This window comes from Oncorhynchus masou, unplaced genomic scaffold, assembly GCF_036934945.1.
Source record: "Oncorhynchus masou masou isolate Uvic2021 unplaced genomic scaffold, UVic_Omas_1.1 unplaced_scaffold_542, whole genome shotgun sequence".
Taxonomy (NCBI): Eukaryota; Metazoa; Chordata; class Actinopteri; order Salmoniformes; family Salmonidae; genus Oncorhynchus; species Oncorhynchus masou.
Window position 1 is genome coordinate 122,105 of NW_027011833.1, and position 22,896 is coordinate 145,000.

The 22,896-nt window shown below is 47.5% G+C and overlaps 1 protein-coding gene across 1 annotated transcript in view; it reads right to left on the reverse strand.

Moving 5' to 3' along the window:
• LOC135535998 (glypican-6-like) overlaps positions 1-22,896 on the reverse strand; it is a 174,713-nt gene that overhangs the window by 34,080 nt on the left and 117,737 nt on the right. The gene's annotated exons all lie outside the window — the stretch shown is intronic.

Below are 22,896 nucleotides of genomic sequence, written 5' to 3' on the forward strand. Positions count from 1 at the left end.
CTCTGCTGAAGACTACAGGACTGATGCTGACACTCTGCTGGAGACTACAGGACTGATGCTGACACTCTGCTGGAGACTACAGGACTGATGCTGACACTCTGCTGGAGACTACAGGACTGATGCTGACACTCTGCTGGAGACTACAGGACTGATGCTGACACTCTGCTGGAGACTACAGGACTGATGCTGGCACTCTGCTGGAGACTACAGCACTGATGCTGGAACTCTGCCGGAGACTACAGGACTGATGCTGACACTCTGCTGGAGACTACAGGACTGATGCTGACACTCTGCTGGAGACTACAGTACTGATGCTGGATGCTGAGACTCTGCTGGAGACTACAGGACTGATGCTGGCACTCTGCCGGAGACTACAGGACTGATGCCGACACTCTGCTGGAGACTACAGGACTGATGCCGACACTCTGCTGGAGACTACAGGACTGATGCCGACACTCTGCTGGAGACTACAGGACTGATGCCGACACTCTGCTGGAGACTACAGGACTGATGCTGACACTCTGCTGGAGACTACAGGACTGATGCTGACACTGCTGGAGACTACAGGACTGATGCTGGCACTCTGCTGGAGACTACAGGACTGATGCTGACACTCTGCTGGAGACTACAGGACTGTTGCTGAGACTCTGCTGGAGACTACAGGACTGATGCCGACACTCTGCTGGAGACTACAGGACTGATGCTGACACTCTGCTGGAGACTACAGGACTGATGCTGACACTCTGCTGGAGACTACAGGACTGATGCTGGATGTTGACACTGCTGGAGACTACAGGACTGATGCTGAGACTCTGCCGGAGACTACAGGACTGATGCCTACACTCTGCTGGAGACTACAGGACTGATGCTGACACTCTGCTGGAGACTACAGGACTGATGCTGACACTCTGCTGGAGACTACAGGACTGATGCTGGATGCTGACACTCTGCTGGAGACTACAGGACTGATGCTGGATGCTGACACTCTGCTGGAGACTACAGGTTAGAATAAATCCCCATTATGTTTCTCTCCATATTAGAACACATCCCCATTATGTTTCTCTCCATATTAGAACACATCCCCATTATGTTTCTCTCCAGATTAGAACACATCCCCATTATGTTTCTCTCCAGATTAGAATAAATCCCCATTATGTTTCTCTCCAGATTAGAACACATCCCCATTATGTTTCTCTCCAGATTAGAACACATCCCCATTATGTTTCTCTCCAGATTAGAACACATCCCCATTATGTTTCTCTCCAGATTAGAACACATCCCCATTATGTTTCTCTCCAGATTAGAACACATCCCCATTATGTTTCTCTCCAGATTAGAACTCATCCCCATTATGTTTCTCTCCAGATTAGAACACATCCCCATTATGTTTCTCTCCAGATTAGAACACATCCCCATTATGTTTCTCTCCAGATTAGAACACATCCCCATTATGTTTCTCTCCAGATTAGAACACATCCCCATTATGTTTCTCTCCAGATTAGAACACATCCCCATTATGTTTCTCTCCAGATTAGAACACATCCCCATTATGTTTCTCCAGATTAGAACACATCCCCATTATGTTTCTCCAGATTAGAACACATCCCCATTATATTTCCCTCCAGATTAGAACACATCCCCATTATGTTTCTCTCCAGATTAGAACACATCCCCATTATGTTTCTCTCCAGATTAGAACACATCCCCATTATGTTTCTCTCCAGATTAGAACACATCCCCATTATGTTTCTCTCCAGATTAGAATAAATCCCCATTATGTTTCTCTCCAGATTAGAACACATCCCCATTATGTTTCTCTCCAGATTAGAACACATCCCCATTATGTTTCTCCATATTAGAACACATCCCCATTATGTTTCTCTCCAGATTAGAACACATCCCCATTATGTTTCTCTCCAGATTAGAACACATCCCCATTATGTTTCTCCAGATTAGAACACATCCCCATTATGTTTCTCCAGATTAGAACACATCCTCATTATATTTCCCTCCAGATTAGAACACATCCCCATTATGTTTCTCTCCAGATTAGAACACATCCCCATTATGTTTCTCTCCAGATTAGAACACATCCCCATTATGTTTCTCTCCAGATTAGAACACATCCCCATTATGTTTCTCTCCAGATTAGAATAAATCCCCATTATGTTTCTCTCCAGATTAGAACACATCCCCATTATGTTTCTCTCCAGATTAGAACACATCCCCATTATGTTTCTCCATATTAGAACACATCCCCATTATGTTTCTCTCCAGATTAGAACACATACACTGTAGCAGAATACCTGACCACTGTGACTGACCCAAACTTAAGGAAAGCTTTGACTATGTACAGACTTACTGAGCACAGCCTTGCTATTGAGAAAGGCCACCGTAGGCAGACATGGCTCTCAAGAGAAGACAGGCTATGTGCTCACTGCCCACAAAATGAGGTGTAAACTGAGCTGCACTTCCTAACCTCCTGCCCAATGTATGACACATACAGAGCATTCAGAAAGTATTCAGACTCCTTGACTTTTCCCACATGTTGTTACGTTACAGCCCTATTCTCATCAATTTACCCACAATACTCCATAATGACATCACAATACTCCATAATGACATCACAATACTCCACAATGACATCACAATACTCCACAATGACATCACAATACTCCACAATGACATCACAATACTCCACAATGACATCACAATACTCCACAATGACATCACAATACTCCACAATGACATCACAATACTTGATTGGAGTCCACCTGTTGTAAATTCTAATGATTGGACATGATTTGGAAAGGCACACACCTGTCTATATAAGGTCCCACAGTTGACAGTCCATTTCAGAGCAAAAACCAAGTCATGAAGTCAAAGGAATTGTCGGTAGAGCTCAGAGACAGGATTGTGTGGAGGCACAGATCTGGGGAAGGACACCAAAACATTTCTACAGCATTGAAGGTCCCCAAGAACACAGTGGCCTCCATCATTCTTAAATGGAAGAAGTTTGGAACCACCAAGACTCTTCCTTGAGCTGGGCGCCCAGCCAAACTGAGCAATCGGGGGAGAAGGGCCTTGGTCAGTGTGGTGTTAACCTCATTCACAGCCCTGAGGAAGTTTGGTGCTGTACAACAGCTAACCTCATTCACAGCCCTGAGGGAGTTTGGTGCTGTACAACAGCTAACCTCATTCACAGCCCTGAGGGAGTTTGGTGCTGTACAACAGCTAACCTCATTCACAGCCCTGAGGAAGTTTGGTGCTGTACAACAGCTAACCTCATTCACAGCCCTGAGGGAGTTTGGTGCTGTACAACAGCTAACCTCATTCACAGCCCTGAGGGAGTTTGGTGCTGTACAACAGCTAACCTCATTCACAGCCCTGAGGAGTTTGGTGCTGTACAACAGTTAACCTCATTCACAGCCCTGAGGGAGTTTGGTGCTGTACAACAGTTAACCTCATTCACAGCCCTGAGGGAGTTTGGTGCTGTACAACAGCTAACCTCATTCACAGCCCTGAGGGAGTTTGGTGCTGTACAACAGCTAACCTCATTCACAGCCCTGAGGAAGTTTGGTGCTGTACAACAGCTAACCTCATTCACAGCCCTGAGGAGTTTGGTGCTGTACAACAGCTAACCTCATTCACAGCCCTGAGGGAGTTTGGTGCTGTACAACAGCTAACCTCATTCACAGCCCTGAGGGAGTTTGGTGCTGTACAACAGTTAACCTCATTCACAGCCCTGAGGGAGTTTGGTGCTGTACAACAGCTAACCTCATTCACAGCCCTGAGGGAGTTTGGTGCTGTACAACAGTTAACCTCATTCACAGCCCTGAGGGAGTTTGGTGCTGTACAACAGTTAACCTCATTCACAGCCCTGAGGGAGTTTGGTGCTGTACAACAGCTAACCTCATTCACAGCCCTGAGGGAGTTTGGTGCTGTACAACAGTTAACCTCATTCACAGCCCTGAGGGAGTTTGGTGCTGTACAACAGTTAACCTCATTCACAGCCCTGAGGGAGTTTGGTGCTGTACAACAGCTAACCTCATTCACAGCCCTGAGGGAGTTTGGTGCTGTACAACAGCTAACCTCATTCACAGCCCTGAGGGAGTTTGGTGCTGTACAACAGCTAACCTCATTCACAGCCCTGAGGAAGTTTGGTGCTGTACAACAGCTAACCTCATTCACAGCCCTGAGGAAGTTTGGTGCTGTACAACAGTTAACCTCATTCACAGCCCTGAGGGAGTTTGGTGCTGTACAACAGTTAACCTCATTCACAGCCCTGAGGGAGTTTGGTGCTGTACAACAGTTAACCTCATTCACAGCCCTGAGGGAGTTTGGTGCTGTACCACAGTTAACCTCATTCACAGCCCTGAGGAAGTTTGGTGCTGTACAACAGTTAACCTCATTCACAGCCCTGAGGAAGTTTGGTGCTGTACAACAGTTAACCTCATTCACAGCCCTGAGGAAGTTTGGTGCTGTACAACAGTTAACCTCATTCACAGCCCTGAGGAAGTTTGGTGCTGTACAACAGTTAACCTCATTCACAGCCCTGAGGGAGTTTGGTGCTGTACAACAGTTAACCTCATTCACAGCCCTGAGGGAGTTTGGTGCTGTACCACAGTTAACCTCATTCACAGCCCTGAGGAAGTTTGGTGCTGTACAACAGTTAACCTCATTCACAGCCCTGAGGGAGTTTGGTGCTGTACAACAGTTAACCTCATTCACAGCCCTGAGGAAGTTTGGTGCTGTACAACAGTTAACCTCATTCACAGCCCTGAGGGAGTTTGGTGCTGTACAACAGTTAACCTCATTCACAGCCCTGAGGGAGTTTGGTGCTGTACAACAGTTAACCTCATTCACAGCCCTGAGGAGTTTGGTGCTGTACAACAGTTAACCTCATTCACAGCCCTGAGGGAGTTTGGTGCTGTACAACAGTTAACCTCATTCACAGCCCTGAGGAGTTTGGTGCTGTACAACAGTTAACCTCATTCACAGCCCTGAGGGAGTTTGGTGCTGTACAACAGTTAACCTCATTCACAGCCCTGAGGGAGTTTGGTGCTGTACAACAGTTAACCTCATTCACAGCCCTGAGGGAGTTTGGTGCTGTACAACAGTTAACCTCATTCACAGCCCTGAGGAAGTTTGGTGCTGTACAACAGCTAACCTCATTCACAGCCCTGAGGGAGTTTGGTGCTGTACAACAGTTAACCTCATTCACAGCCCTGAGGGAGTTTGGTGCTGTACAACAGCTAACCTCATTCACAGCCCTGAGGGAGTTTGGTGCTGTACAACAGTTAACCTCATTCACAGCCCTGAGGAGTTTGGTGCTGTACAACAGTTAACCTCATTCACAGCCCTGAGGGAGTTTGGTGCTGTACAACAGTTAACCTCATTCACAGCCCTGAGGGAGTTTGGTGCTGTACAACAGCTAACCTCATTCACAGCCCTGAGGGAGTTTGGTGCTGTACAACAGTTAACCTCATTCACAGCCCTGAGGGAGTTTGGTGCTGTACAACAGTTAACCTCATTCACAGCCCTGAGGGAGTTTGGTGCTGTACAACAGTTAACCTCATTCACAGCCCTGAGGAAGTTTGGTGCTGTACAACAGTTAACCTCATTCACAGCCCTGAGGGAGTTTGGTGCTGTACAACAGTTAACCTCATTCACAGCCCTGAGGAGTTTGGTGCTGTACAACAGTTAACCTCATTCACAGCCCTGAGGGAGTTTGGTGCTGTACAACAGTTAACCTCATTCACAGCCCTGAGGGAGTTTGGTGCTGTACAACAGCTAACCTCATTCACAGCCCTGAGGGAGTTTGGTGCTGTACAACAGCTAACCTCATTCACAGCCCTGAGGAAGTTTGGTGCTGTACAACAGTTAACCTCATTCACAGCCCTGAGGGAGTTTGGTGCTGTACAACAGCTAACCTCATTCACAGCCCTGAGGGAGTTTGGTGCTGTACAACAGCTAACCTCATTCACAGCCCTGAGGGAGTTTGGTGCTGTACAACAGTTAACCTCATTCACAGCCCTGAGGAAGTTTGGTGCTGTACAACAGTTAACCTCATTCACAGCCCTGAGGAGTTTGGTGCTGTACAACAGTTAACCTCATTCACAGCCCTGAGGGAGTTTGGTGCTGTACAACAGCTAACCTCATTCACAGCCCTGAGGGAGTTTGGTGCTGTACAACAGTTAACCTCATTCACAGCCCTGAGGAGTTTGGTGCTGTACAACAGTTAACCTCATTCACAGCCCTGAGGGAGTTTGGTGCTGTACAACAGCTAACCTCATTCACAGCCCTGAGGGAGTTTGGTGCTGTACAACAGCTAACCTCATTCACAGCCCTGAGGGAGTTTGGTGCTGTACAACAGTTAACCTCATTCACAGCCCTGAGGAAGTTTGGTGCTGTACAACAGTTAACCTCATTCACAGCCCTGAGGGAGTTTGGTGCTGTACAACAGCTAACCTCATTCACAGCCCTGAGGGAGTTTGGTGCTGTACAACAGTTAACCTCATTCACAGCCCTGAGGGAGTTTGGTGCTGTACAACAGTTAACCTCATTCACAGCCCTGAGGGAGTTTAGCTATATAATCCACCCAACTGTAGCATAGTAAGAGGGATGGCGATAGTGGAGAGATTGTAGAGAGAGCAGATAGAGGGAAAGTGTGGACCGCAGAGAGAGAGAGAGAGAGAGAGAGATTGTAGAGAGAGCAAATAGAGGGAAAGTGAGAGACCGCAGAGAGAGAGAGAGAGAGAGAGAGAGAGAGAGAGAGGGAGCAGATAGAGAGAGAGCAGATAGAGGGAAAGTGAGAGACCACAGAGAGGGAGTGGGATAGCAGATAGAGAGAGAGAGAGAGCAGAGAGAGAGAGAGACAGCAGATGTTACTAATGACTCACAGTGTTGTCTGCCTGAGGGGAACACGCAGTTTCATGGTCACAGTGCCAACAAGTCTCTCAGCTCAAATCCCCCTATCCTCTCCCTCTCCAGTGTGTATCCCTGGTACTGGTACTGACTGGTACTAATGGACTCTGTGCTGTTGATAAATCCTGTTAGTTTTCCTCCGCGGTAACTTAAGTGCTCCAGTCTATAGATGTGATTCTGGATGATTGTTGCATTTTAATTTCTGTTTTGAAACCTATATTATTCCTACATCATAGGATGCCACCTTTACAAACAAGTCAATTCGTCAAATTTCTCCCCTGCTAGAGTTGCCCCGGTCAACTGTAAGTGCTGTTAAGTGTGAAGTGGAAACGTCTAGGAGCAACAACGGCTCAGCCACAAAGTGGTAGGCCACACAAGCTCACAGAACAGGACCGCCGAGTTCCAAACTGCCTCTGGAAGCAACGTCAGCACAAGACCTGTTCTTCGGGAGCTTCATGAAATGGGTTTCCATGGCTGAACAGCTGCACACAAGTCTAAGATCACCATGAGCAATGCCAAGCGTTGGCTGGAGTGGTGTAAAGCTCACCGCCATTGGACTCTGGAGCAGTGGAAACGCGTTCTCTGGAGTCATGAATCACACTTCACCATCTGGCAGTCTAACGGACGAATCTGGGTTTGGTGGATGACAGGAGAAGGCTACCTACCCCAATGCATAGTACCGACTGTAAAGTTTGGTGGAGGAGGAATATTGGTCTGGGGCTGGTTTTCATGGTTCGGGCCCCTTAGTTCCAGCGTAGGGAAATCTTAATGCTACAGCATGACATTCCAACGTTGTGGCAACAGTTTGGGGAAGGCCCTTTCCTATTCCAGCATGACAATGCCCTCGTGCACAAAGCCAGGTCCAGACAGAAAGGGTTTGTCGAGATCTGTATGGAAGAACTAGTGTAGGGAAATATTAAGCCTTGTATTGATGTGTGTAGAAAAAGCCATCATTTGAATCACTGCTTCACATTAATGTTCAGCGCCTCACAGAGTAAACACAGAGCAGTCTGAAACTATTTAACAGAATGAATAAAACAACCCTGCTTTTGTTTTCCACATTTCAATCTATTTGGTCTTTTATCTCCCAGCATGTTGCTACTTTTGTCTGCATCCCAATTAGAGTGTTCTATGTGTCCCAAATGGCACCCTAATCCCTATAGGGCTATGGTTAAAATAAGTCCACTACGGAGGGAAGAGGGTGCCATTTGGAATGAATGTTTAAAACGCCTCTATTTCCCCATTTCAGATCCCCCTTGGAGATCCCCCTCTTGGAAGTAATGTCAAATGGCTGTTGAACCATTGAGGCATGCAGAGAGCCTTCTAGAACTACAGCATGTTAATGGATTTGCTGCAGATGGACCCCTATTCCCTAGGGCTCATAAGATTCAGATCAGATGGAACCATATTCCCTAGGGCTCATAGGGCTCAAGACAGATGGAACCATATTCCCTAGGGCTCATAGGGCTCAAGACAGATGGAACCATATTCCCTATGGCTCAAGACAGATGGAACCATATTCCCTAGGGCTCATAGGGCTCAAGACAGATGGAACTATATTCCCTAGGCCTCATAGGGCTCAAGACAGATGGAACCATATTACCTAGGGCTCATAGGGCTCAACACAGATGGAACCATATTCCCTAGGGCTCATAGGGTTGAAGACAGATGGAACCATATTCCCTAGGGCTCATAGGGCTCAAGACAGATGGAACCATATTCCCTAGGGCTCAAGACAGATGGAACCATATTCCCTAGGGCTCAAGACAGATGGAACCATATTCCCTAGGGCTCAAGACAGATGGAACCATATTCCCTAGGGCTCAAGACAGATGGAACCATATTCCCTAGGGCTCAAGACAGATGGAACCATATTCTCTAAGGTTCATATGACTCAGATGGAACCCTATTCCCTAGCGCTCATATGACTCAGATGGAACCCTATTCTCTAGGGCTCATATGACTCAGATGGAACCCTACTCTCTAGGGCTCATATGACTCAGATGGAACCCTACTCTCTAGGGCTCATATGACTCAGATGGAACCCTACTCTCTAGGGCTCATATGACTCAGATGGAACCCTATTCTCTAGGGCTCATAGGGCTCAGGTCAGATGGAACCCTATTCTCTAGGGCTCATAGGGCTCAGGTCAGATGGAACCCTATTCTCTAGGGCTCATAGGACTCAGGTCAGATGGAACCCTATTCTCTAGGGCTCAGGTCAGATGGAACCCTATTCTCTAGGGCACAGGTCAGATGGAACCCTATTCTCTAGGGCTCATATGACTCAGGTCAGATGGAACCCTATTCTCTAGGGCTCATAGGACTCAGGTCAGATGGAACCCTATTCTCTAGGGCTCATAGGACTCAGGTCAGATGGAACCCTATTCTCTAGGGCACAGGTCAGATGGAACCCTATTCTCTAGGGCTCAGGTCAGATGGAACCCTATTCTCTAGGGCTCATAGGACTCAGGTCAGTTGGAACCCTATTCTCTAGGGCTCAGGTCAGATGGAACCCTATTCTCTAGGGCTCATGTCAGATGGAACCCTATTCTCTAGGGCTCATAGGACTCAGGTCAGTTGGAACCCTATTCTCTAGGGCTCAGGTCAGATGGAACCCTATTCCCTAGGGCACAGGTCAGATGGAACCCTATTCTCTAGGGCTCATAGGACTCAGGTCAGTTGGAACCCTATTCTCTAGGGCTCATAGGACTCAGGTCAGTTGGAACTCTATTCTCTAGGGCTCAGGTCAGATGGAACCCTATTCTCTAGGGCTCATAGGACTCAGGTCAGTTGAAACCCTATTCCCTAGGGCTCAGGTCAGTTGGAACCCTATTCCCTAGGGCTCAGGTCAGATGGAACCCTATTCCCTAGGGCTCAGGTCAGATGGAACCCTATTCTCTAGGGCTCATATGACTCAGATGGAACCCTATTCTCTAGGGCACAGGTCAGTTGGAACCCTATTCTCTAGGGCTCAGGTCAGATGGAACCCTATTCTCTAGGGCTCAGGTCAGTTGGAACCCTATTCTCTAGGGCTCAGGTCAGATGGAACCCTATTCTCTAGGGCTCATAGGGCTCAGGTCAGATGGAACCCTATTCCCTAGGGCTCAGGTCAGATGGAACCCTATTCTCTAGGGCTCATAGGGCTCAGGTCAGATGGAACCCTATTCTCTAGGGCTCATAGGACTCAGGTCAGATGGAACCCTATTCTCTAGGGCTCAGGTCAGATGGAACCCTATTCTCTAGGGCACAGGTCAGATGGAACCCTATTCTCTAGGGCTCATATGACTCAGGTCAGATGGAACCCTATTCTCTAGGGCTCATAGGACTCAGGTCAGATGGAACCCTATTCTCTAGGGCTCATAGGACTCAGGTCAGATGGAACCCTATTCTCTAGGGCACAGGTCAGTTGGAACCCTATTCTCTAGGGCTCAGGTCAGATGGAACCCTATTCTCTAGGGCTCATAGGGCTCAGGTCAGTTGGAACCCTATTCTCTAGGGCTCAGGTCAGATGGAACCCTATTCTCTAGGGCTCATAGGGCTCAGGTCAGTTGGAACCCTATTCTCTAGGGCTCAGGTCAGATGGAACCCTATTCTCTAGGGCTCAGGTCAGATGGAACCCTATTCTCTAGGGCTCATATGACTCAGATGGAACCCTATTCTCTAGGGCTCAGGTCAGTTGGAACCCTATTCTCTAGGGCTCAGGTCAGATGGAACCCTATTCTCTAGGGCTCATAGGGCTCAGGTCAGTTGGAACCCTATTCTCTAGGGCTCAGGTCAGATGGAACCCTATTCTCTAGGGCTCATAGGGCTCAGGTCAGATGGAACCCTATTCTCTAGGGCTCATAGGGCTCAGGTCAGATGGAACCCTATTCTCTAGGGCTCAGGTCAGATGGAATCCTATTCTCTAGGGCTCAGGTCAGATGGGACCCTATTCTCTAGGGCTCAGGTCAGATGGGACCCTATTCTCTAGGGCTCAGGTCAGTTGGAACCCTATTCCCTAGGGCTCATAGGGCTCAGGTCAGATGGAACCCTATTCTCTAGGGCTCAGGTCAGATGGAACCCTATTCTCTAGGGCTCAGGTCAGATGGAACCCTATTCTCTAGGGCTCAGGTCAGTTGGAACCCTATTCTCTAGGGCTCAGGTCAGATGGAACCCTATTCTCTAGGGCTCAGGTCAGATGGAACCCTATTCTCTAGGGCTCAGGTCAGATGGAACCCTATTCTCTAGGGCACAGGTCAGATGGAACCCTACTCTCTAGGGCTCATAGGGCTCAGGTCAGTTGGAACCCTATTCCCTAGGGCTCATAGGGCTCAGGTCAGATGGAACCCTATTCTCTAGGGCTCAGGTCAGATGGAACCCTACTCTCTAGGGCTCATAGGACTCAGGTCAGATGGAACCCTATTCTCTAGGGCTCATATGACTCAGATGGAACCCTATTCTCTAGGGCTCATATGACTCAGATGGAACCCTACTCTCTAGGGCTCATATGACTCAGATGGAACCCTATTCTCTAGGGCTCATATGACTCAGGTCAGACGGAACCCTATTCTCTAGGGCTCATAGGGCTCAGGTCAGTTGGAACCCTATTCCATAGGGCTCAGGTCAGTTGGAACCCTATTCTCTAGGGCTCAGGTCAGTTGGAACCCTACTCTCTAGGGCTCAGGTCAGTTGGAACCCTATTCTCTAGGGCTCAGGTCAGATGGAACCCTATTCTATAGGGCTCATAGGGCTCAGGTCAGTTGGAACCCTATTCTCTAGGGCTCAGGTCAGATGGAACCCTATTCCCTAGGGCTCAGGTCAGATGGAACCCTATTCTCTAGGGCTCATATGACTCAGATGGAACCCTATTCTCTAGGGCTCAGGTCAGTTGGAACCCTATTCTCTAGGGCTCAGGTCAGATGGAACCCTATTCTCTAGGGCTCATAGGGCTCAGGTCAGTTGGAACCCTATTCTCTAGAGCTCAGGTCAGATGGAACCCTATTCTCTAGGGCTCATAGGGCTCAGGTCAGATGGAACCCTATTCTCTAGGGCTCATAGGGCTCAGGTCAGATGGAACCCTATTCTCTAGGGCTCAGGTCAGATGGAACCCTATTCTCTAGGGCTCATAGGGCTCAGGTCAGATGGAACCCTATTCTCTAGGGCTCAGGTCAGATGGGACCCTATTCTCTAGGGCTCAGGTCAGTTGGAACCCTATTCCATAGGGCTCATAGGGCTCAGGTCAGATGGAACCCTATTCTCTAGGGCTCAGGTCAGATGGAACCCTATTCTCTAGGGCTCAGGTCAGTTGGAACCCTATTCTCTAGGGCTCAGGTCAGATGGAACCCTATTCTCTAGGGCTCAGGTCAGATGGAACCCTATTCTCTAGGGCTCAGGTCAGATGGAACCCTATTCTCTAGGGCACAGGTCAGATGGAACCCTACTCTCTAGGGCTCATAGGGCTCAGGTCAGTTGGAACCCTATTCCCTAGGGCTCATAGGGCTCAGGTCAGATGGAACCCTATTCTCTAGGGCTCAGGTCAGATGGAACCCTACTCTCTAGGGCTCATAGGACTCAGGTCAGATGGAACCCTATTCTCTAGGGCTCATATGACTCAGATGGAACCCTATTCTCTAGGGTTCATATGACTCAGATGGAACCCTATTCTCTAGGGCTCATATGACTCAGGTCAGACGGAACCCTATTCTCTAGGGCTCATAGGGCTCAGGTCAGTTGGAACCCTATTCCATAGGGCTCAGGTCAGTTGGAACCCTATTCTCTAGGGCTCAGGTCAGTTGGAACCCTATTCTCTAGGGCTCAGGTCAGTTGGAACCCTATTCTCTAGGGCTCAGGTCAGTTGGAACCCTACTCTCTAGGGCTCAGGTCAGTTGGAACCCTATTCTCTAGGGCTCAGGTCAGTTGGAACCCTACTCTCTAGGGCTCAGGTCAGTTGGAACCCTATTCTCTAGGGCTCAGGTCAGTTGGAACCCTACTCTCTAGGGCTCAGGTCAGTTGGAACCCTATTCTCTAGGGCTCAGGTCAGTTGGAACCCTACTCTCTAGGGCTCAGGTCAGTTGGAACCCTATTCTCTAGGGCTCAGGTCAGTTGGAACCCTATTCTCTAGGGCTCAGGTCAGATGGAACCCTATTTCCTAGAACGGTGTCTAGATGGAATTTGTATTTGTGGTCCTGGCGACTGGACCTTTTTTGGAACACCATTATTTTGGTCTTACTGAGATTTACAGTCAGGTCTCAGGTCTGACAGAATCTGTGCCGAAGATCTAGGTGCTGCTGTAGGCCCTCCTTGGTTGGTGACAGAAGCACCAGATCATCAGCAAACAGTAGACATTTGACTTCAGATTCTAGTAGGTTGAGGCCCGGTTCTGCAGACTGTTCTAGTGCCCTCGCCAATTCCTTGTTATATATGTTGAAGAGGGTGGGGCTTAAGCTGCATCCCTGTCTTACCCCACGACCCTGTGTGAAGAAATGTGTTTTTAGGCAATTTTAACTGCACACTTGTTGTTTGTGTACATGGATTTTATAATGTCGTATGTTTTACCCCCAACACCACTTTCCATCAATTTGTATAGCAGACCCTCATGCCAAATTGAGTCGAAGGCGTTTTTGAAATCAACAAATCATGAGAAGACTTTGCTTTTGTTTCAGTTTGTTTGTTTTTCAATTAAGGTGTGAAGGGTGAATATGTGTGCTGGGTGACTACTTGGTCTGTCGTACGATAATTTGGTAAAAAGCAAATTTTACATTTTCTCAGTACATTGTTTTCGCTGAGGAAATGTACGAGTCTGCTGTTAATGATAATGCAGAGGATTTTCCCAAGGTTACTGTTGACGCATATCCCACGGTAGTTATCGAGGTCAAATTTGACTCCACTTTTGTAGATTGAGGTGATCAGTCCTTGGATCCAAATATTGGGGAAGATGCCAGAGCTAAGGATGATGAAGAGTTTTAGTATAGCCAATTGGAATTTGTTGTCTGTATATTTGATCATTTAATTGAGGATACCATCAACACCACAGGCCTTTTTTGGGTTGAAGGGTTTGTATTTTGTCCTGTAGTTAATTCAATGTAATAATGTAATTGGAGAATCCAGTGGGTTCTGGTAGTCTTTAATAGTTGATTCTAAGATCTGTATTTGATATATGTTTTTGCTCTTTATTCTTTGTTATAGAGCCAAAAAGATTGGAGAAGTGGTTTACCCATACATCTCCATTTTGGATAGATAATTATTTTGTTGTTGTTTGTTCAGAGTTTTCCAATTTTCCCAGAAGTGGTTAGAGTCTATGGATTCTTCAATTACATTGAGCTGATTTCTGACGTGCTGTTCCTTCTTTTTCCGTAGTGTATTTCTGTATTGTTTTAGTGATTCACCATAGTGAAGGCGTAGACTCAGGTTTTCTGGGTCTCTATGTTTTTAGTTGGACAGATTTCTCAATTTCTTTCTTAGGTTGTTGCATTTTTCATCAAACCATTTGTCATTGTTCTTCATTGTTCTTCATTTTCTTCAGTTTTCTGCTTGAATTTTTTTGATTTGATAGGGAAGCTGACAGGGCAAATATACTGTTAAGATTTTCTAATGCGAAGTTTACACCTTCACTATTACAGTGGAACGTTTTGTCCAGGAAGTTGTCTAAAAGGGACTAATTTTTTGTTGCCTAATTGTTTTTTTAGCAGGTTTCCACAGTACATTCCTTCCACCTGTAGTCATTTATTAATGTTACTCAGTTCATTGGCCTAATTGCCTCATGATTGAGTATTGCTCTGTTCAAGTAGACTGTGATTTTGCTGTGGTCTGATAGGGGTGTCAGTGGACTGACTGTGAACGCTCTGAGAGACTCTGGGTTGAGGTCAGTGATAAAGTAGTCTACAGTACTACTGCCAAGAGATGAGCTATAGGTGTACCTACCATAGGAGTCCCCTCGAAGACTACCATTGACTATGTACATACCCAGCGTGCGACAGAGCTGCAGGAGTAGTGACCCGTTTTTGTTGGTTATGTTGTCATAGTTGTGCCTAGGGGGGCATATGGGGGAGGGAATGCTGTCACCTCCAGGTAGGTGTTTGTCCCCCTGTGTGCTGAAGGTGTCAGATTCTTGTACGGTTCTGGCATTTAGTCCCCCACAGACTAGTACACATGTCTCTCTCTCTCTCTCTCTCTCTCTCTCTCTCTCTCTCTCTCTCTCTCACACTCTCACTCTTGCTCTCGCAGTGTGAGGAGGAGGGGTGTGAGCTAATTGGGCTGGTGATTACCCAGCGTGAAACACACACACACCCTGACACATAACCACACACACACTCGCGCAGCGTGATATGCCTCTGATTATAGTGCGCTGTGGGATCTGCCCGTCATCTTAAAACACATGTAAAATCCAATCAGCTCCACCATCAACATCAACACAACTCTCCTTGTGGCTGTTAATTGGCTTCACTGTCTCCACAAACAGCAGTCAGACAGGGCTTCACTGTCTCCACAGACAGCAGTCAGACAGGGCTTCCCTGTCTCCACAGACAGCAGTCAGACAGGGCTTCACTGTCTCCACAGACAGCAGTCTGACAGGGCTTCCCTGTCTCCACAGACAGCAGTCTGACAGGGCTTCCCTGTCTCCACAGACAGCAGTCTGACAGGGCTTCCCTGTCTCCACAGACAGCAGTCAGACAGGGCTTCCCTGTCTCCACAGACAGCAGTCTGACAGGGCTTCCCTGTCTCCACAGACAGCAGTCTGACAGGGCTTCACTGTCTCCACAGACAGCAGTCTGACAGGGCTTCACTGTCTCCACAGACAGCAGTCAGACAGGGCTTCACTGTCTCCACAGACAGCAGACTGACAGAGCTTCACTGTCTCCACAGACAGCAGTCAGACAGGGCTTCCCTGTCTCCACAGACAGCAGTCAGACAGGGCTTCCCTGTCTCCACAGACAGCAGTCTGACAGGGCTTCCCTGTCTCCACAGACAGCAGTCTGACAGGGCTTCACTGTCTCCACAGACAGCAGTCAGACAGGGCTTCACTGTCTCCACAGACAGCAGTCTGACAGGGCTTCACTGTCTCCACAGACAGCAGTCTGACAGGGCTTCACTGTCTCCACAGACAGCAGTCTGACAGGGCTTCACTGTCTCCACAGACAGCAGTCAGACAGGGCTTCCCTGTCTCCACAGACAGCAGTCAGACAGGGCTTCACTGTCTCCACAGACAGCAGTCAGACAGGGCTTCACTGTCTCCACAGACAGCAGTCTGACAGGGCTTCACTGTCTCCACAGACAGCAGTCTGACAGGGCTTCACTGTCTCCACAGACAGCAGTCAGACAGGGCTTCACTGTCTCCACAGACAGCAGTCTGACAGGGCTTCACTGTTTCCTCAGACAGCAGTCTGACAGGGCTTCACTGTCTCCACAGACAGCAGTCAGACAGGGCTTCACTGTCTCCACAGACCGCAGTCTGACAGGGCTTCACTGTCTCCACAGACAGCAGTCTGACAGGGCTTCACTGTCTCCACAGACAGCAGTCTGACAGGGCTTCACTGTCTCCACAGACAGCAGTCTGACAGGGCTTCCCTGTCTCCACAGACAGCAGTCAGACAGGGCTTCACTGTCTCCACAGACAGCAGTCAGACAGGGCTTCACTGTCTCCACAGACAGCAGTCTGACAGGGCTTCACTGTCTCCACAGACAGCAGTCTGACAGGGCTTCACTGTCTCCACAGACAGCAGTCAGACAGGGCTTCCCTGTCTCCACAGACAGCAGTCTGACAGGGCTTCACTGTCTCCACAGACAGCAGTCAGACAGGGCTTCACTGTCTCCACAGACAGCAGTCAGACAGGGCTTCACTGTCTCCACAGACAGCAGTCTGACAGGGCTTCCCTGTCTCCACAGACAGCAGTCAGACAGGGCTTCACTGTCTCCACAGACAGCAGTCTGACAGGGCTTCACTGTCTCCACAGACAGCAGTCAGACAGGGCTTCCCTGTCTCCACAGACAGCAGTCTGACAGGGCTTCACTGTCTCCACAGACAGCAATCTGACAGGGCTTCCCTGTCTCCACAGACAGCAGTCTGACAGGGCTTCACTGTCTCCACAGACAGCAGTCTGACAGGGCTTCACTGTCTCCACAGACAGCAGTCTGACAGGGCTTCCCTGTCTCCACAGACAGCAATCTGACAGGGCTTCCCTGTCTCCACAGACAGCAGTCAGACAGGGCTTCCCTGTCTCCACAGACAGCAGTCTGACAGGGCTTCACTGTCTCCACAGACAGCAGTCTGACAGGGCTTCCCTGTCTCCACAGACAGCAATCTGACAGGGCTTCCCTGTCTCCACAGACAGCAGTCAGACAGGGCTTCCCTGTCTCCACAGACAGCAGTCTGACAGGGCTTCACTGTCTCCACAGACAGCAGTCAGACAGGGCTTCACTGTCTCCACAGATCTGATCTTAACTTCTGACCTGATCTAAACTTCTGATCTGATCTTAACTTCTGACCTGATCTAAACTTCTGATCTGATCTTAACTTCTGATCTGATCTTAACTTCTGACCTGATCTTAACTTCTGACCTGATCTAAACTTCTGATCTGATCTTAACTTCTGATCTGATCTTAACTTCTGATCTGATCTTAACTTCTGACCTGATCTAAACTTCTGATCTGATCTTAACTTCTGATCTGATCTTAACTTCTGATCTGATCTTAACTTCTGATCTGATCTTAACTTCTGATCTGATCTTAACTTCTGATCTGAAATTAGATCCTAGTTAATAGAGACATGGATACATGTTGTGTGTCAGTATAGCCCCTCCCCCTTCAGCGCACCTTTCTAATGGAGTGGAAGGGAGCAGAGACCCAGATGGAGATCCCCCCCCAGCTGATCTGAGTGTCTCTGGGCTTCAGGTTAGAGCAGCAGGAGGAACGGGTAGAGGAGAGTGAGTCAGGTCACGTGGAACCTAACAGATGCCAGGGAAAACTACAAAAACATTGGCTAAGCTTCAGGCTATTCCGCTGTAACTCAGTTGACCAACCGAATAGAAACGATATTACAGAATACATTGAATAACAACGTAATGACTTTGTTATTAATGTCTCCTGACTTTTAGATGTGACCAGTCCCCAATGTGAAAACAACTCAGTTACTGTGTCCTTAATGTGACCAGTCCCCAATGTGAAAACAACTCAGTTACTGTCCTTAATGTGACCAGTCCCCAATGTGAAACCAACTCAGTTACTGTGTCCTTAATGTGACCAGTCCCCAATGTGAAACCAACTCAGTTACTGTCTCTAATGTGACCAGTCCCCAATGTGAAAACAACTCAGTCCACTGTTAGTTCATAAAGTACAGTATATTCCATGAACCAAACACAATTATAAAAACCATTTACTGAGGCACGTCTTCTTGGAAATAAAATGTTCTCATTTCTCATCTTTCCTCTGGTCGGTGGTTGCCGAGTACCCCTCTTCAGTGACTCCATGAGCATCGGCACCAGCTGACAAACTGTTGTCCATGAAATAGGGAAATTCTCAGAGGGTCAACACCAACCGAATCTCACTGCAGAGCATGAAATGGGGAAATTCTCAGAGGGTCAACACCAACCGAATCTCACTGCAGAGCATGAAACAGGGAAATTCCCAGAGGGTCAACACCAACCGAATCTCACTGCAGAGCATGAAATGGGGAAATTCCCAGAGGGTCAACACCAACCGAATCTCACTGCAGAGCATGAAACAGGGAAATTCCCAGAGGGTCAACACCAACCGAATCTCACTGCAGAGCATGAAATGGGGAAATTCTCAGAGGGTCAACACCAACCGAATCTCACTGCAGAGCATGAAATGGGGAAATTCTCAGAGGGTCAACACCAACCGAATCTCACTGCAGAGCATGAAATGGGGAAATTCTCAGAGGGTCAACACCAACCGAATCTCACTGCAGAGCATGAAATGGGGAAATTCCCAGAGGGTCAACACCAACCGAATCTCACTGCAGAGCATGAAATGGGGAAATTCTCAGAGGGTCAACACCAACCGAATCTCACTGCAGAGCATGAAATGGGGAAATTCCCAGAGGGTCAACACCAACCGAATCTCACTGCAGAGCATGAAATGGGGAAATTCCCAGAGGGTCAACACCAACCGAATCTCACTGCAGAGCATGAAATGGGGAAATTCCCAGAGGGTCAACACCAACCGAATCTCACTGCAGAGCATGAAATGGGGAAATTCCCAGAGGGTCAACACCAACCGAATCTCACTGCAGAGCAGAAGACCACTGCCATCCAACATGGTTTATCACCAGGCATGTGGCCCAACCACCCGGCAGGCTTTTATATCACATAGAAACGCATACAGAGGTTTGGTCTGTTGTTGCTCTCTCTCTCTCACTCTCCCACTCTCCATCTCTCTCTGTCTCTCTCCCTGTTTTTCTCCTTCTCTCTCCATCTATCTCTCTCTCTCCCTCTCTCCATCTCTCTCAGTCTCTCTCTATCTTTCTCCTTCTCTCTCCATCTCTCTCCATCTCTCTCTCTCTCCATCTATCTCTGTCTTTCTCTCTCTTTCTCCTTCTCTCTCCATCTCTCTCTCTCCATCTCTCTTCGTCTCTCTCTGTCTCTCTCTCTCTCCATCTCTCTCTGTCTCTCTCTCTCCTTCTCCGTCTCTCTGCGTCTCTCTCCCCGATTTTCTCCCTCTCTCTCTCTGTCTCTCACACAGATGCAGCTTTCCTTTTGACTTAGAACATCCCAGAACATCCCCTACCAATACTCTCCCATTAAACCTCATAACATCCCCTACCAATACTCTCCCATTAAACCTCATTACATCCCCTACCAATACTCTCCCATTAAACCAGAACATCCCCTACCAATACTCTCCCATTAAACCTCATTACATCCCCTACCAATACTCTCCCATTAAACCAGAACATCCCCTACCAATACTCTCCCATTAAACCAGAACACCTCTTACCAATACTCTCCCATTAAACCTCATAACATCCCCTACCAATACTCTCCCATTAAACCTCATAACATCCCCTACCAATACTCTCCCATTAAACCTCATAACATCCCCTACCAATACTCTCCCATTAAACCAGAACATCCCCTACCAATACTCTCCCATTAAACCAGAACATCCCCTACCAATACTCTCCCATTAAACCTCATAACATCCCCTACCAATACTCTCCCATTAAACCAGAACATCCCCTACCAATACTCTCCCATTAAACCTCATAACATCCCCTACCAATACTCTCCCATTAAACCAGAACATCCCCTACCAATACTCTCCCATTAAACCTCATAACATCCCCTACCAATACTCTCCCATTAAACCTCATAACATCCCCTACCAATACTCTCCCATTAAACCAGAACATCCCCTACCAATACTCTCCCATTAAACCAGAACATCCCCTACCAATACTCTCCCATTAAACCTCATAACATCCCCTACCAATACTCTCCCATTAAACCAGAACATCACCTACCAATACTCTCCCATTAAACCTCATAACATCCCCTACCAATACTCTCCCATTAAACCAGAACATCCCCTACCAATACTCTCCCATTAAACCTCATAACATCCCCTACCAATACTCTCCCATTAAACCTCATAACATCCCCTACCAATACTCTCCCATTAAACCTCATAACATCTCCTACCAATACTCTCCCATTAAACCAGAACATCCCCTACCAATACTCTCCCATTAAACCTCATAACATCCCCTACCAATACTCTCCCATTAAACCTCATAACATCCCCTACCAATACTCTCCCATTAAACCTCATAACATCCCCTACCAATACTCTCCCATTAAACCTCATAACATCCCCTACCAATACTCTCCCATTAAACCTCATAACATCCCCTACCAATACTCTCCCATTAAACCAGAACATCCCCTACCAATACTCTCCCATTAAACCTCATAACATCCCCTACCAATACTCTCCCATTAAACCAGAACATCCCCTACAATCAATACTCTCCCATTAAACCTCATAACATCCCCTACCAATACTCTCCCATTAAACCAGAACATCCCCTACCAATACTCTCCCATTAAACCAGAACATCCCCTACCAATACTCTCCCATTAAACCTCATAACATCCCCTACCAATACTCTCCCATTAAACCTCATAACATCCCCTACCAATACTCTCCCATTAAACCTCATAACATCCCCTACCAATACTCTCCCATTAAACCTCATAACATCCCCTACCAATACTCTCCCATTAAACCTCATAACATCCCCTACCAATACTCTCCCATTAAACCTCATAACATCCCCTACCAATACTCTCCCATTAAACCTCATAACATCCCCTACCAATACTCTCCCATTAAACCTCATGACATCCCCTACCAATACTCTCCCATTAAACCTCATTACATCCCCTACCAATACTCTCCCATTAAACCAGAACATCCCCTACCAATACTCTCCCATTAAACCAGAACATCTCCTACCAATACTCTCCCATTAAACCTCATAACATCCCCTACCAATACTCTCCCATTAAACCAGAACATCCCCTACCAATACTCTCCCATTAAACCTCATTACATCCCCTACCAATACTCTCCAATTAAACCTCATAACATCCCCTACCAATACTCTCCCATTAAACAGAACATCCCCTACCAATACTCTCCCATTAAACCTCATAACATCCCCTACCAATACTCTCCCATTAAACCAGAACATCCCCTACCAATACTCTCCCATTAAACCTCATAACATCCCCTACCAATACTCTCCCATTAAACCAGAACATCCCCTACCAATACTCTCCCATTAAACCTCATTACATCCCCTACCAATACTCTCCAATTAAACCTCATAACATCCCCTACCAATACTCTCCCATTAAACCAGAACATCCCCTACCAATACTCTCCCATTAAACCAGAACATCCCCTACCAATACTCTCCCATTAAACCTCATAACATCCCCTACCAATACTCTCCCATTAAACCTCATAACATCTCCTACCAATACTCTCCCATTAAACCAGAACATCCCCTACCAATACTCTCCCATTAAACCAGAACATCCCCTACCAATACTCTCCCATTAAACCTCATAACATCCCCTACCAATACTCTCCCATTAAACCAGAACATCCCCTACCAATACTCTCCCATTAAACCTCACATTAACCTAACCTCACGTCAACCTAACCTCACGTTAACCTAACCTCACGTCATCCCTAACCTCACGTTAACCTAACCTCACGTCAACCTAACCTCACGTCAACCTAACCTCACGTCATCCTAATCTCACTTCATCCTAACCTCACTTCATCCTAACCTCACGTCATCCTAACCTCACGTCATCCTAACCTCACGTCATCCCTAACCTCACGTTAACCTAACCTCACGTCAACCTAACCTCACGTCAACCTAACCTCACGTCATCCTAATCTCACTTCATCCTAACCTCACTTCATCCTAACCTCACGTCATCCTAACCTCACGTCAACCTAACCTCACGTCATCCTAGTCTCACGTCATCCTAACCTCACGTCATCCTAATCTCACTTCATCCTAACCTCACTTCATCCTAACCTCACGTCAACCTAACCTCACGTCAACCTAACCTCACGTCATCCTAGTCTCACGTCATCCTAACCTCACTTCATCCTAACCTCACGTCATCCTAACCTCACGTCATCCTAACCTCACGTCATCCCTAACCTCACGTCATCCTAACCTCACGACATCCCTAACCTCACGTCATCCCTAACCTCACGTCGTCCCTAACCTCACGTCATCCTAACCTCACGTCATCCCTAACCTCACGTGATCCCTAACCGCACGTCATCCTAACCTCACGTCATCCCTAACCTCACGTCATCCTAACCTCACGTCATCCCTAACCTCACGTCATCCCTAACCTCACGTCGTCCCTAACCTCACGTCATCCTAACCTCACGTCATCCCTAACCTCACGTCATCCCTAACCTCACGTCATCCCTAACC